Source organism: Podarcis gaigeae, assembly GCF_964106915.1.
Source record: "Podarcis gaigeae genome assembly, chromosome: 6".
In the NCBI taxonomy this organism is placed as follows: Eukaryota; Metazoa; Chordata; class Lepidosauria; order Squamata; family Lacertidae; genus Podarcis; species Podarcis gaigeae.
Genome location: NC_139682.1, coordinates 77,242,927 through 77,256,710, shown reverse-complemented (window position 1 = coordinate 77,256,710; position 13,784 = coordinate 77,242,927). Strand labels below are relative to the sequence as shown.

Here is a 13,784-nt window from a genome sequence, read left to right as displayed (position 1 = left end):
AATGCCCCATCAACAGCAGATCAAGAAATATTTTAGCACGGACAGGGATAGATAGATGATAGATGATAGATAGATATAGATAGATAGATGATAGATAGATAGATAGATGATAGATAGATGATAGATAGATGATATAGATAGATGGTAGATGATAGATAGATGATATAGATAGATGATAGATGATAGATAGATAGATAGATAGATAGATAGATAGATAGATAGATAGATATAGATGATAGAGATAGATAGATGGTAGATGATAGATAGATAGATGATATAGATAGATGATAGATAGATGATAGATAGATAGATATAGAAAGATAGATAGATATAGATAGATAGATAGATAGATAGATAGATAGATAGATAGATAGATGATAGATAGATAGATATAGATAGATGATAGATGATAGATAGATAGATAGATAGATAGATAGATGATAGATAGATGATAGATAGATAGATAGATAGATAGATAGATAGATGATAGATAGATAGATAGATAGATAGATAGATAGATGATAGATAGATAGATGATAGATAGATAGATAGATAGATAGATAGATAGATAGATAGATAGATGATAGATAGATAGATAGATAGATAGATAGATAGATAGATGATAGATAGATAGATAGATAGATAGATAGATAGATAGATAGATAGATGATAGATAGAGTTAGTTTCTGCTAGCACACGTTTCTGGAATCTTTGACTATCTTGGTTTACAAAAGCAACCGATCAAAGTTTTAAAACCGAAGCAAATCCAAGACAGACTGGATTTAGCTACAGGAAAAGCCTGCTTATGCAAGGCTTTGAATGAGATTGCACTCCAGTGAGATGTCTCTGATGAGAATCAGCCAGTTGCATATCTTTCCCTCATTCCCACCTGACAAGCAATACAGTAGAAGTTCATGCAGTCAGACATGTTGTCAAAGGCTTTATCCAAAGGGGTAGCACATAAACTATCCATGTGTATTGCTGCACACCAACCTGATCTCTGAACGGTGCGAGATTCCAGGGGTTCCGCTTACCTAGGGTTCATGTTTCCTTTTGGAAATGCACATCAGAGACTGTGATGTCCTTGGGAAATATGGTGTGTGTGTGTGTGTGTGTGTGTGTGTGTGTGTGTGTGTGTATACACACAACCTGAGCCTACAATGGAGGGGTTCACAAAGGGTCCTGTTTTCCCCATAGCTACAGCCTTGGATTCAAACAGAAATCAAACATTGTGCGCACTCTCTCTCGCTCTCTCTCTCCAGCTTGCTGCTTCACCTCAACACAGGAAGCTAGCTGGGCTTATATTTTAACGCCTGCTGGATCCAGGAATTAGGAGAATCTCACATGCAGCCTACTTCCCCCCCTCCTCAAACTCCTAACAGTATTTCATGTCAAGCAGTTTCAAAAGCACGCACTAACAGAGCTGACTATGGATCTTATGCCTAAAAATAATTACAGAAATCATTCTCTCTGTCATCTGATGGGCCCTGAATTAACGGAGCTGTCAGAAAACATTCAGTCACGCCTGCCACATGCCCACTTCATGCACAAAATATGGGGCAATTTGATTTGGCTTCCCTTGGGCTGCAGTCTGAGGTGGCAGTTTTCCCGAGGGGCGTGATGCTGTCACCAGGATCGCTGTGCTATTTTGAAAACAGGGAGCCCTCTCTCTTCTCCCACCCCCATAAGCAGAAAGGGGATTTGACTACACGATAGATAGAGCATTAAGGAATTTCTTGTGCACAGTGTTTTTCAATGTGAGATCTGCAGGGTGGGATTTGCTGTAACCCAAGCTTGCCACAATCTTGCATAGCACGGCTTGCTGTTTCTGAAGACGCTCAGTATTTAGCCTGTACTGGTTGCTGCTGCTTGAACAGTTTGTGTCCCAGTAGGCTAAAGACAGCCCAACAGCCATGTCTTACAGGTGTTGGGCATTGCTCCTTGTTTTTTCAGTCCTACGCAGGCAGCAAAAACAGGTGGCAAAAACATACACCATCTGCAGGTGTGTCTTCAGTTAACTGGGTCACAAAAAGGCGAAGACCTGTGCTGCTCTCATTTCAGTGGTGCCCAATTTGTGCACTAAAATACACAAACACCACAAAAGAGCAAGTCTTGAAGAAACGAAGCATGTGTCCACTACTTTATGCTACTTGGAGTTGAGGGTGGGGAAGAAATTCAGTTCTGTTTACATTTAAAGGGGAACTTGCCTAATTTGAACTTTCCAAAATAGTGCAAGACCTGAAAAACAGCAATCCTTCAATGTGAATTTTGTTATATAGTTCTTCAGCCGAGTGATCTCCATGATAGTGCATGTACTAGGACAAAGCATGCATAAAAATGTATATATTGGTGCAAAGAGCATGCAAAAATTACGTGGGGAAAATGGGAAAATTTCATATAAAATTTTGTACATTAGGAGAAATTCACATGTAAAAGCTGGTGAATTTTCATGAGCATTTTAAAAACAAAACTAAATTCACTAATGTGAAGAACAAAACTTATGATTGGAGTCAGCACACTGGGTCATCCCCAAGGGATGCTTGGGGAATCTGATCAGTGGTTGTTAGAGTGTCAGACTAGGACCATGGAGACCAGCGTTCAAATGTGCATTTGGCATTTGAAGTTTACTGGGGCCAGTCACTGCCTCCCAGTCCAACCTACCTCACAGGGTTGTTGTGGGGATTAAATGAGGAGGGGGAGAATTATAAATGCAATAAAATAAAATAAATTCTTGTGTGGGACAATAGTTGTTTTTCTGCACTTCGGTAAACCATTTGGGATTTCCATGAAAGCAGAGCGGTTTACAGTGGTACTTCTGGTTATGTACTTAATTCGTTCCGGAGGTCCGTTCTTAACCTGAAATTGTTCTTAACCTGAAGCACCACTTTAGCTAATGGGGCCTCCTGCTGCTGCCGTGCCACCGGAGCACGATTTCTGTTCTCATCCTGAAGCAAAGTTCTTAACCTGAGGTACTATTTCTGGGTTAGCAGAGTCTGTAACCTGAAGCGTATATAACCTGAACTGTATGTAACCCGAGGTACCACTGTATAAATTCTGAAGTAAAGAAAAAGGTTTGGTGATATCCAATTGAGTTACACTCAGAGTGGATTCATTGAACTCAACAAGTTTAAGTAAGTCATCCAAAGGTGCTGTTCACAGAGTCCTATTTAGTCTAATCCAACCCATTCCTTTGTTGAAATTTTGACCATAGTTACAATCAAACCTTTGCACCTGCCAATGATCTTCACATGTTGGGAAAGTTCTTTCCATGTATCCCCCCACCCCTGTGCTATTGAAATCTGAAGTGCCAGCCCAGTTTGTACCTGCTTATTTTTATACTTCAGAAGGAAAAGATTATCTATGAAGTGGATGGCCACTTGCCGGATGTTTTGAAAATGTAGAATACCCATCATTTTACTCTGGCTTTCCCTCCATTTTGTTAATAGATATAAATAGCCAGACACCTCTTTCTGTCTGTTTTATTGTCAGAGTGTGAACCATATCATTTCCAAAGCAGGTTGTGATTTATATTGAGATTAAGTCCTTTCAGATTTAAGCTTTCATTCTTTAGCAAATTTGTTTGAGGTGCTAATTTTTTTGCTACTTGATGTGAGCAACTGACATTTGGACAGTTCAGTAGCAGATACAGCCTGACATTTGTCAGCATTTGTGTTCGTGGCGATAAATTTGTTATAGCAATTCATGACCAACATTTTGCCTCGGAGGCTAACTATAAATCCCTCACGCTTTGCTAAACATTGTTCTCCGTTCAGCAAGCCCTCTAACAGGGAGGCCATTTTTCCCCCCTTGTTTCAATTTTACTGAGTCCTAATGTTGCTCACAGTCACAGACACAGTCCCATAGATGGCTTGATTCCCTTTCCTACGTTTGTAAACCAATGACTTCATATTTTATCCTCTGTGTATACCATGGACCTACTTCTGGTAGAAATGTTTTTTAGCATTTAGAAAATGTCTAGCACATCCCACCACCCTACCAATATCACATAAAGGTAAAGGTAAAGGACTCCTGGGTGGTTAAGCCCAGTCAAAGGTGGCTCTGGGGTTGTGGCGCTCATCTCACTTTCAGGCTGAGGGACCGGCGTTTGTCCACAGACAGTTTTCCGGGTCATGTGGCCAGCATAGCTAAACTGCTACTGGCGCACGGAGGACTATGACAAGTGCCAGAGCACATGGAAATGCCATTTACCTTCCTGTCATAGTGGTACCTTTAAAAAAAAAATATTGCTCATTTCCACATAACAAATTATCAAATCATATAATCACCTACATAATTCCCCCCTTTTTATTTTCCCCCTACCCTCCCTCCTCCCCCACTGAGGGACTTCCTTCAGCTCCTCTCCCTGATTTCTCTGCACATATTTTTGCTGCATATTATAAAATTGTATATATCCTTACATATCTGTCCATCATGTTATCAACAATAAATTTGTGTATGTTTATTCAAAACCTGCCAAGGAGTCCAGTTCATTCTGTTGTGTTTTTAAATAATTTGTGTAAAGTTCCCATTCCTCCTTGAAGTCACAGTTGTCCTTGTCTCGCAATTTGTATGTCAATTTAGCCAGTTCTGCAGTTAAGTCCACTCAAAGGCAAGTATGGGGGGGGTGCGGAGCTCATCTTGCTTTTCAGGCCGAGGGAGCCAGTGTTTGTCCACAGACAGCTTTCCGGGTCATGTGGCCAGCATGACTAAGCCGCTTCTGGCACAACGGATCACCATGACAGAAACCAGAGTGCATGGAAACGTCGTTTACCTTCCCACTGGAGCGGTACCTATTAATCTACTTGCACTGACATGCTTTCGAACTGCTAGGTTGGCAGGAGCTTGGACTGAGCAATGGGAGCTCACCCCATTACAGGGATTCGAATCACCGACCTTCCGATCAGCAAGCCCAAGAGGCTCAGTGGTTTAGACCACAGCACCACCCGCATCCCTTTACCTTTGCCAGTATTACATAGCACTATAAAACTGGAAAGATACTGCAGAAATCTATTTGCTTAATGCAGGAACATTTTGATCAGTTTTCTACTACAGGTCTGGGAAGAGGAGGGGTGGGGAGGCCCCTCAATCTTCAGCGTCAAGTTAGCTGATGTGTCTTAGGCTGCTAAGACATCTTCTTTTGCATTTCAAAAAACCTGCCCATTTTACAGGCTATCTCATGCTGGCTCTGGCTCCATGAATTCACGGCACTATAAGGATGGTGGAGAATTTCATTTGCCTGCATTTTGAAGTGAACCAGCCTAATCAGCACCTCCCATACTAATACATGTACTTGAAACCAATTATTCCTTGGACATTGCACTTCTCTGAATTTTGTAAATTTTGAGCTGATACATTCATCAGCTCAAAAATACACCCCCCCCAAAAAAAAACCCAACCCCAACAACTACAAAATGTGTATTTTGGGATAAAATTGGTTTAGAAAGGCATACATTGTGCTAAAAGACTTGCATTTTGTGTTAAAATTCACTTTCAAATGCATTATTTAGTATGAATTTTCACACTGCTTAATGCAGGGAATGGATTTATGAAAGAAATACAAGAGAAATTGATACAGACCGGAAATAGACTGATCTACCCAACCTCACCGACTTGAAATGTACTTTGATTAATCCGCACTTTACTATAGGAAGGTAAGTACTAGTCACCCCCTTAAGACTGTGATACGTTTGTGGTGAAGAAACTTATCACTTTCGAGTGTGCTGACTTTTCCAACAGAGAGAGTAGCAAATCCATTAAGCAAAGTTCTCTTCGTTTTCTCTAAAGCTTGATAAATCAGCATGAATAGCAGGAAGATAACATTAGCAGGTTATTACTTCCATACTTCACTGTTGCAAATTGGTCACTTACTCTTTTCTTTCAATAGCTTTACTCTTTCCATTCGATAGCTTGGCTGTAATAGCCCACATGAAGGAAACACAAGAAACACCAGCAAAATGACAGTTGCTATTAAACAAGAGAAGTACTGATATATACCAAAGTAGAATAATTGAAAATTTCAAGTGTCTTTCTCCTTTGCCAGTTAACTGTTTCAGGGCTGGTGTCCCTTTTGAATAGAAACTACCCAAACTCATTCAAGACATAGATTGAACACTTCCTCAGCAACCAATGTCAACTGGGATGTCCTGGGTTTTTTATATATATACTGCTTGGTTGTAGAATATTGCCTAGGACCGCAATACCTCAAGGACTGCCTTTCCCCATATAAACCAGGCCCTGTGTTCATCATCACAGGCCCACGTGAGGTTTGGAGGGTGACAACACAAGAACTGGCCGTTTCTATAGTGGCTCCCCATTTGTGAGACGCTCTCCTCAAGGAGGTTCGCCTGGTGCCTTCACTATATATATTTTAGGTGCCAGGTGAAATCAGCCTTTGGCTGATTAATATCCTACGACCTTTTAGATGTATCCGTAGGAAGGGGGGTATTGTTTTGCTGTTTTGGTTTAATTATTTACTATGTTTTATCTTTTATTTTATTATGTGAACCGCCCTGAGATCTTTTGATGAAGGGCGGTCTATAAATTTAATAAATAATAAAATAATAATAATAACTGTCTATTCAGTTCAAGGAGTCAAAACACATTCCTGTGCTCAGGGTTTCCCAGTTTTCAATCTATGTCTTTTGCAGCTTGCTCCAGTTGGTGGAGCTCAAGGTTGTAATAAAACACAAACCAGATCCTGCAAGTGTGAAGTTTGTCCACCCAGCAGCGTAGCTCACCGCTTGGGTGCTGGGTGCAGTGCAAGCGTCCTGCAGCCGGGGGCGGGGTGTGCCACCCATGGTGGCGGGCAGGGTGCACTGCATGGGCCTCTCCGCCACCTCCCCCTCAGTTGTAGGGTGGCTGAGGGAGAGGCGGATGGCAGACGCAAGTCCCATGCTGCCGTTTCAAGCAGCACGGAGCCTGCAGGCACCCAAGCCACCACATCATTCCCAGGAGAGATGCGTGCCTCAGGCACACTTCAGGCCCTACGGTAAGTGCCAGCCCCCACGGTGTGGCACCCAGTGCCAGCCGCATTTCGTTACATTTGATGACTGAACTAAACAGTTTTGTGAGCCCAATATTATTATTTTCAACTCATATTTTTGTCATTTTGTCATCCCCCTCATTGATGACACCTGAGGTGGTCCATGCCGCCTGCACCCCCTTCCTCCTCCGCCACTGTGTCCACCCTTTATTTGGGGGGGGGGGTTGGAATAGTAGTAATAGCAGCAGAGTGACGCAGGTGGCGCTGTGGGTTAAAGCCTCAGCGCCTAGGACTTGCCGATCGAAAGGTCGGTGGTTCGAATCCCTGTGGCGGGGTGCGCTCCCGCTGCTCGGTCCCAGCGCCTGCCAACCTAGCAGTTCAAAAGCACCTCCGGGTGCAAGTAGATAAATAGGGACCGCTTACCAGCGGGAAGATAAACAGTGTTTCCGTGTGCGGCTCTGGCTCACCAGAGCAGCGATGTCACGCTGGCCACGTGACCCGGAAGTGTCTCCGGACAGCGCTGGCCCCTGGCCTCTTAAGTGAGATGGGCGCACAACCCCAGAGTCTGTCAAGACTGGCCCGTACGGGCAGGGGTACCTTTACCTTTACTTAATAGCAGCAGAGTAGTGTCCAGTGCTTTTCCTCCACTGATGGAAGATATCTGTCAGTGAAACAAGAGAGAATTTATTGATTATCCTCCCTCTCCTTTACCCTCCTTGCATGCTAACTCCAAATCTGCTCCAAAGGACCCTCCAAAGCATCAGAGCAGATTTTGAGGAGCCATTGGGAGCTTCTGTTGCAAGGAGGAATTGTGGGAAATGGCCTCCTTCCCTTGTTCCCCTGACATCACAGAACCATTGAATACCACTCATTTAAAAATTCTATTGAGTTCAATGGCATTTACTGCCAAGTAAGTCTGCATAGAGTTGCATTCTCAATTAGCTAGTTCTTTACTACTAATGAAGGTTAATAATCAACCGATTGAGAATTTAATCTTTTTGGAGTCTGCGGGTCATTATTCCTCCCAATCTCTAAATGGCTAACGAATTTATGCAGTTAATGAATGCTGGGGACTGTTTTAAAGTGTGTTAAAAAGGGGAGAAACTGTGTCACACTCCCAGGCATCTCCTGCTTGGATTTCATCTACTGAATGCAGGGCGGGAGGGGGGGGGAACCCGTGGAAATAAGGAGAATGACTATCTGGCATTGTCATGAAGAATTGATAGGCTTCCAAAAGATGCAATCAACTGTAACCGCTACTATAGTCTTCCTTTAATTAGATTATGAATACGGGCAAACATCATTTTTAGAAATAAAATATGAGTATTATGGATAATTTATGTAAATTGACATGAAGGCTGTAGCAATCAGCTTGACATTTGAGCTGTATGTGACAGCGGAGGACTTTCTCAGCTGATCTGCTAAGCTGGAAAGCAATCACATTGAGCAGGCCTCCACGTTCAGCTTGACTGGCTCATTCTTTGATAAGAACCTTTCTGTATCATTTTCCCCTATGATGACTCTTATGATCATTTCTTAATAATATATTGAAACCCAATTTTATTCAAGGCATCTTAAAAGCTTTTTATGACTTAAGTGGGCTCCCTGTTCTACATTTTCTAACTGGAGGAGGATTTCCAGATTCCGTGGAAATCCTCATCCTAGAGTGTTTTGGGAAGTGTGCGAGTTTTTCTGATGCTGCCACTAAGGATGGAGGGAAAAAATGGTTCAGCACATGTTTTAACACAAGCTACCTAATTTGTTCTTCCCTAAATAATGCATGCACAGCTATCCTTTGGAATTCTGAGTTTTGTGAGGCAGTTCTCTAACAAAAATCTATATATTAGGGGAATGTGCAGATAAAAAAATGCATATACAAGTGAAAATAACATACAGAAATGTGTTATAACGGCAGGGAATTGCTTGCAGGAATATGTGAAATAAAATGTACAATAAGTAAAATTGTGCAATATGTACAATAAGTAAAACTGCATACAAAAATAGGTATAGGAGAAAGGCATGCTAAAGACAAATTGGTGTTATTACGTAAATATTCATTTTTATTTAGTCTTACCTACCACAGTGGTACCTCGGGTTACATACACTTCAGGTTACATACGCTTCAGGTTACAGACTCCGCTAAACCAAGAAATACTGCTTCAGGTTAAGAACTTTGCTTCAGGTTGAGAACAGAAATCGTGCTCCGACGGTGCAGCGGCAGCAGGAGGCCCCATTGGCTAAAGTGGTGCTTCAGGTTAAGAACAGTTTCAGGTTAAGAACAGACCTCCGGAACGAATTAAGTACTTAACCCGAGGTACCACTGTACTTACTTACTTCACCAAACCTTTATTATGCATTACAAGTATAAGGTAAAGGTAAAGGGACCCCTGACCATTAGGTCCAGTCGTGGCCGACTCTGGGGTTGCGGCGCTCATCTTGCTTTATTGGCTGAGGGATATAAAATCATTTTTGCTCTGTAGTCAAAATCCTATCTTTATTTTTAAAAATTCTCCTCTACTATACCTTAGTTTTGATAGTTACTTTTTCAAGGACAGCTATGGACCATAAGTCCTTATTGTACCCCAGGAAGGTGAGTATGGGATGGAGACCTCAATACACTATTCATCCCCACGTGTAAACAATCCGCAATGCAAGGCCTATCAGGGTCTGGTTCCCAATAGTTTGCCTTGTGGGGCAAAGGCACAGAGATAGCCTCTTGGCCGCAGAGTTGCTCCACTTAGCAGAGGGGCAAAGAGATGGAGGCAAGGTCAGTATTGCATTGGTGCATTGGCAAAGTCAATCCAGCAGTCCGGCTTGGGTAGACATGCAGCTGCAACCTCACCACCACCTTACACATCTCGCTGTCCATAAATGACAGCAATTCTGTGCTGCTGGGAGCCTACTGCCATGGCTCCACCCTGCCAAGCTGTTTTCAGAAGTCCTCCCAGGTGAATGTTACTCAAGTCTGAGCAGTCAACTCCATGAAACAAGGGGTCATATGTAAAGGCAAAATAGTGACTCAAATGCATATTCCCAATATAGTGTCTACACCAAGGAACTAGAAACTGAATAAAATAACTCTGGAGATTTGGAGTGCATGGCAACATATCACTGGGCCAATTGCACAGGAATTATGGCAGGGTGGGGGGCGGGAGTCAGTGACAGAAAAATTGCAGACAACTAAAAAAGGTCAGTGTTAGGATCCATTAACATAATTGCTAATGACTTGGAAGAAGGAAGATGAATTTCAGCGCACAGCCTATGTGCAAATATTGAGCCAGGCACTGTGGGAAGATGGCTATGTAATTTAGCCATGACAGGGTTTGCTTCCTCTATTGAAATAATGTATTATGCTAGTTAGTGGTAGCACAGAATTTTGTGAGTGTTTCACAAGTTAAGTGCAAGGCCAAGACCATATAACACTGGTCCTGAAAGACCTACATGGGCTCCCAGTACATTTCCAAGCACAATTCAGAATCTTGGTGCTGACCTTTAAACCCTAAAAGGCCTCGGCTCAGTATACATGAAGGAACATCTCCACCCACATGGTTCAGCCTGGTCACTGAGGTCCAGCTCCAAAGGCCTTCTGGCGGTTCCCTCCCTGCGAGAAGTGAGGTGACATGGAACCAGGCAGAGGGCCTTCTCAGTGGTGGCGCCTGCCCTGTGGAACGCCCTCCCATCAGATGTCAAGGAAATAAACAACTATCTGACTTTTAGAAGACATATGAAAGCAGCTCTGTTTAGGAAAGTTTTTAATGTTTGATCTTTTACTGTGTTTTTAATGTTCTGTTGGGAGCCGCCCAGAGTGGCTGGGAAATATTATTATTATTATTATTATTATTATTATTATTATTATTATTAGTTCTACTCAAGGATCTTGATGTGATTTTACCACTAGTGTAGTGAGCAGCAGTTAAGGAGGTGGTGGCAGGTGTTTAAAATTACCTCTGTGTTTTAAACAGAATCACATATCTCTCTGGCTCCTATCAGGAGCAGTACCTTAACAGTGCAGTACATTTGACAATGGTTTCACCGGTTGGCCAACCATGTATTTAAATAACCCACCAGCTAGAGAGAACCAGTACAGTGTAATAGATAAAATGTTGTACCTGAGCCAGTTGAGTTGAAATCGGTCCTTAGTCATGAAACTTAACTGTGGGTAGGAATGTCACAGAATTCTGCTGGAAATAGGGTTGAGAATTGCTGATGTTGCTTATTTGTCCCATATCTGGAATGGAAATAAATCCAGAAAATATAACCAGTATTCCCTGTGGGTGGTGCGGGTGACTTTGGTGCACAAACTATGGACCAAACTGATTGCTCCCTCTCCATTTGAATTGTGTTTCCTTTGAACTGAAATGAATGGAGTGGAATGGCATAATAATAAAAGGAAAACCGGTAATTACATATGCAAAATCCTGCCACAGCAGACAGCGAGACAAATAGCCCAGTTTTTGTCAGAAGCTGAACTGCAGTGGAACAGAAACAGCACTGCATACAGTGAACACAAGTTAGAATGGAAACTGATGCCTTCTGACAGCCCTAACCATGGGGGCAGCCATTGTTTCTAGCCCAAAGTAACACGCTATATGCTGCTCAAAGAAGAGGCAAAATAAAAAGTGATAAAGAAACCCAGCACTTCAATAATGAACCATTAATCTTTAATAGTTACAGGTAGGTAGCTGTGTTGGTCTGACATAGTCGAAACAAATTTTTTAAAAATGGTCTCTAAGTTGCTACTGGAAGGGATTTTTAAAATTTTATTTCATTAATCTTTAAATCAGAGATGAGGTACAACCTCACTCAGGAGCCCAATGAGACCCTCAATACCTCTCTGTGTTGACCTGTGAAAGTTCCCCCTGGCCATATCAGCTGACTTTGTCCTTGAATTCAGAGGTATTCCTTGCTTGCCTGGGCCTCCACAGAGGGGTGTTTTGTGTGTCTGCAGAAATTAGCTTACCATACAAAGGTAGCATTTCCATTCCTTGCTTCACCCGCTCAGCACTGACATGTGGCTCCCAGAGAGTTGGTCTGATGGAAATGTGGCCCTTGGTTTGAAATATATATATATATTTCTGCATTAAATCATCCTATGGATGTTTCTGGTACATGCTGGTTTCACATGTGTTCAGTCAGAAGCCCATGCCATCCTCTTTTCTGCATTTTTTAAACAAAAAAGCTTCACACACAAAAAATGCTTTTCAACTGTATGCATTTCCCCGCTAAAATATGCATTATTTTGAGCCAAAGCAGTGCATCATACAATTTAGAGAAGTATGCCATCTGAAGGGTGATAGCATATAAGTTGCAGAAGTGCAAATGAGGTTGCTTTGCTTAAAAAATGCTGACTGAACAAAACCCCCCTCCATCCCTGCAAAGGACCCAAAGGTATCTGTGAGCCAGTGCCCCTCTTTCTCATCAGTAGCTCCATTGGTCTGGGGAAGATGAACAGGCGTGCCATTTCAGGTTTCGATGAAGCAAGGATCACAGCGTGGTTCAGAAGGGATATTCTCTCGAGTGCATTCAGAACGAAATTGAAGCCGTATATTTGAAAAGAAGCTGTATATTTGGAAAAAAAGATATTTATTGTCGCCATATTTTAATATCTCATCAGGAGGTTCTGAAGTAACTATCAGGCATTAATCTAATAACAGAATTATTCTGAGTGGCTTCCCCCATCATAGTATTGTAGTCAAAGACACTGAAGCTTGCCATTATATGTTCTGAACGTTCCCAGAAAGCACCACACTCTTTTCTGCCATGCAGGAATCTTGAAGTTATAAATCAAATATAAAGCTTGTTAAAAAATAATTAGCCGAAGGAACAGTCACACTGTTGCTAAGCACAGTAATTTATGGCATGAGTGTGTGTGTGTGCGCGCGCACGCACGTGCATGTGTGTACTCATATACAGTGGTACCTCAAGTTAAGAACTTCATTCATTCTGGAGGTCCATTCTTAACCTGAAACTGTTCTTAACCTGAGGTACCACTTTGGCTAATGGGGCCACCGCACGATTTCTGTTCTCATCCTGAAGCAAAGTTCTTAACCCAAGGTACTATTTCTGGGTTAGTGGAGTCACACCCTCTCCTTCCACTGCGCACCCTAAATTTGTTCTCGGGGTTCCCTAACACTCTGAAGCAGAATTGAAGTAGGTATGAGGCACATGCAAGGGGAGTAGAGGGGGACGTCCTGTTGCATAAGCAGAAATCATTGCACTGACGTGATGCTTTTTAGATGGATGGGTTCCACCCATGGCGGTGGTGTTGAGGGTTCTTGCACCTGATTTGGGGCTGTTGGAGTTTGGTAAAAATATTGCAGCAATGTGCAGAGAGAAATAGTCTGGCAAGACTTCCAGGTGAAGGGATGAAGAAAACATAAGGTTTATTACTCATGGAACACAAAGTCCATTTTGAGTACAGGTTTCACCTGTGGCCAAGATGGAGTCAAGAAGTAAACATGCTAGCTCATACTGATACTGAGAAAAGAAGCAGGAAGGAAGGAAAGCCTGGAAGGAAGTGGTCTACTTAACAAGGAGGAACAAATGAGGAGATTCCAGACCAGCATTTCGAAAGACAAATGCTTCAAAAGTGACATAATCCAGAGTAGGCAACGGTTTTCAGCCAAGCTACACTGGATTCTCACAATTTGAAAAAAGGCTGTGCCCCATATGTTAATTTTCCTGAGGGTAAGCAGCTGTTGCAGCAGGTCACACAGGAGCTTCTGCAGCTGAAAATAGCAGGAAAATGTCACGGAAAAGTCATTGTTGATGGATGAATAGTCTTCATTTGCCAAGCAAAAAT

At 42.3% G+C, this 13,784-nt stretch overlaps 1 long non-coding RNA gene across 1 annotated transcript in view; it reads left to right on the top strand.

The window, feature by feature from the left end:
* LOC310846684 overlaps positions 1 to 13,784 on the top strand; it is a 155,984-nt gene that overhangs the window by 38,555 nt on the left and 103,645 nt on the right. The gene's annotated exons all lie outside the window — the stretch shown is intronic.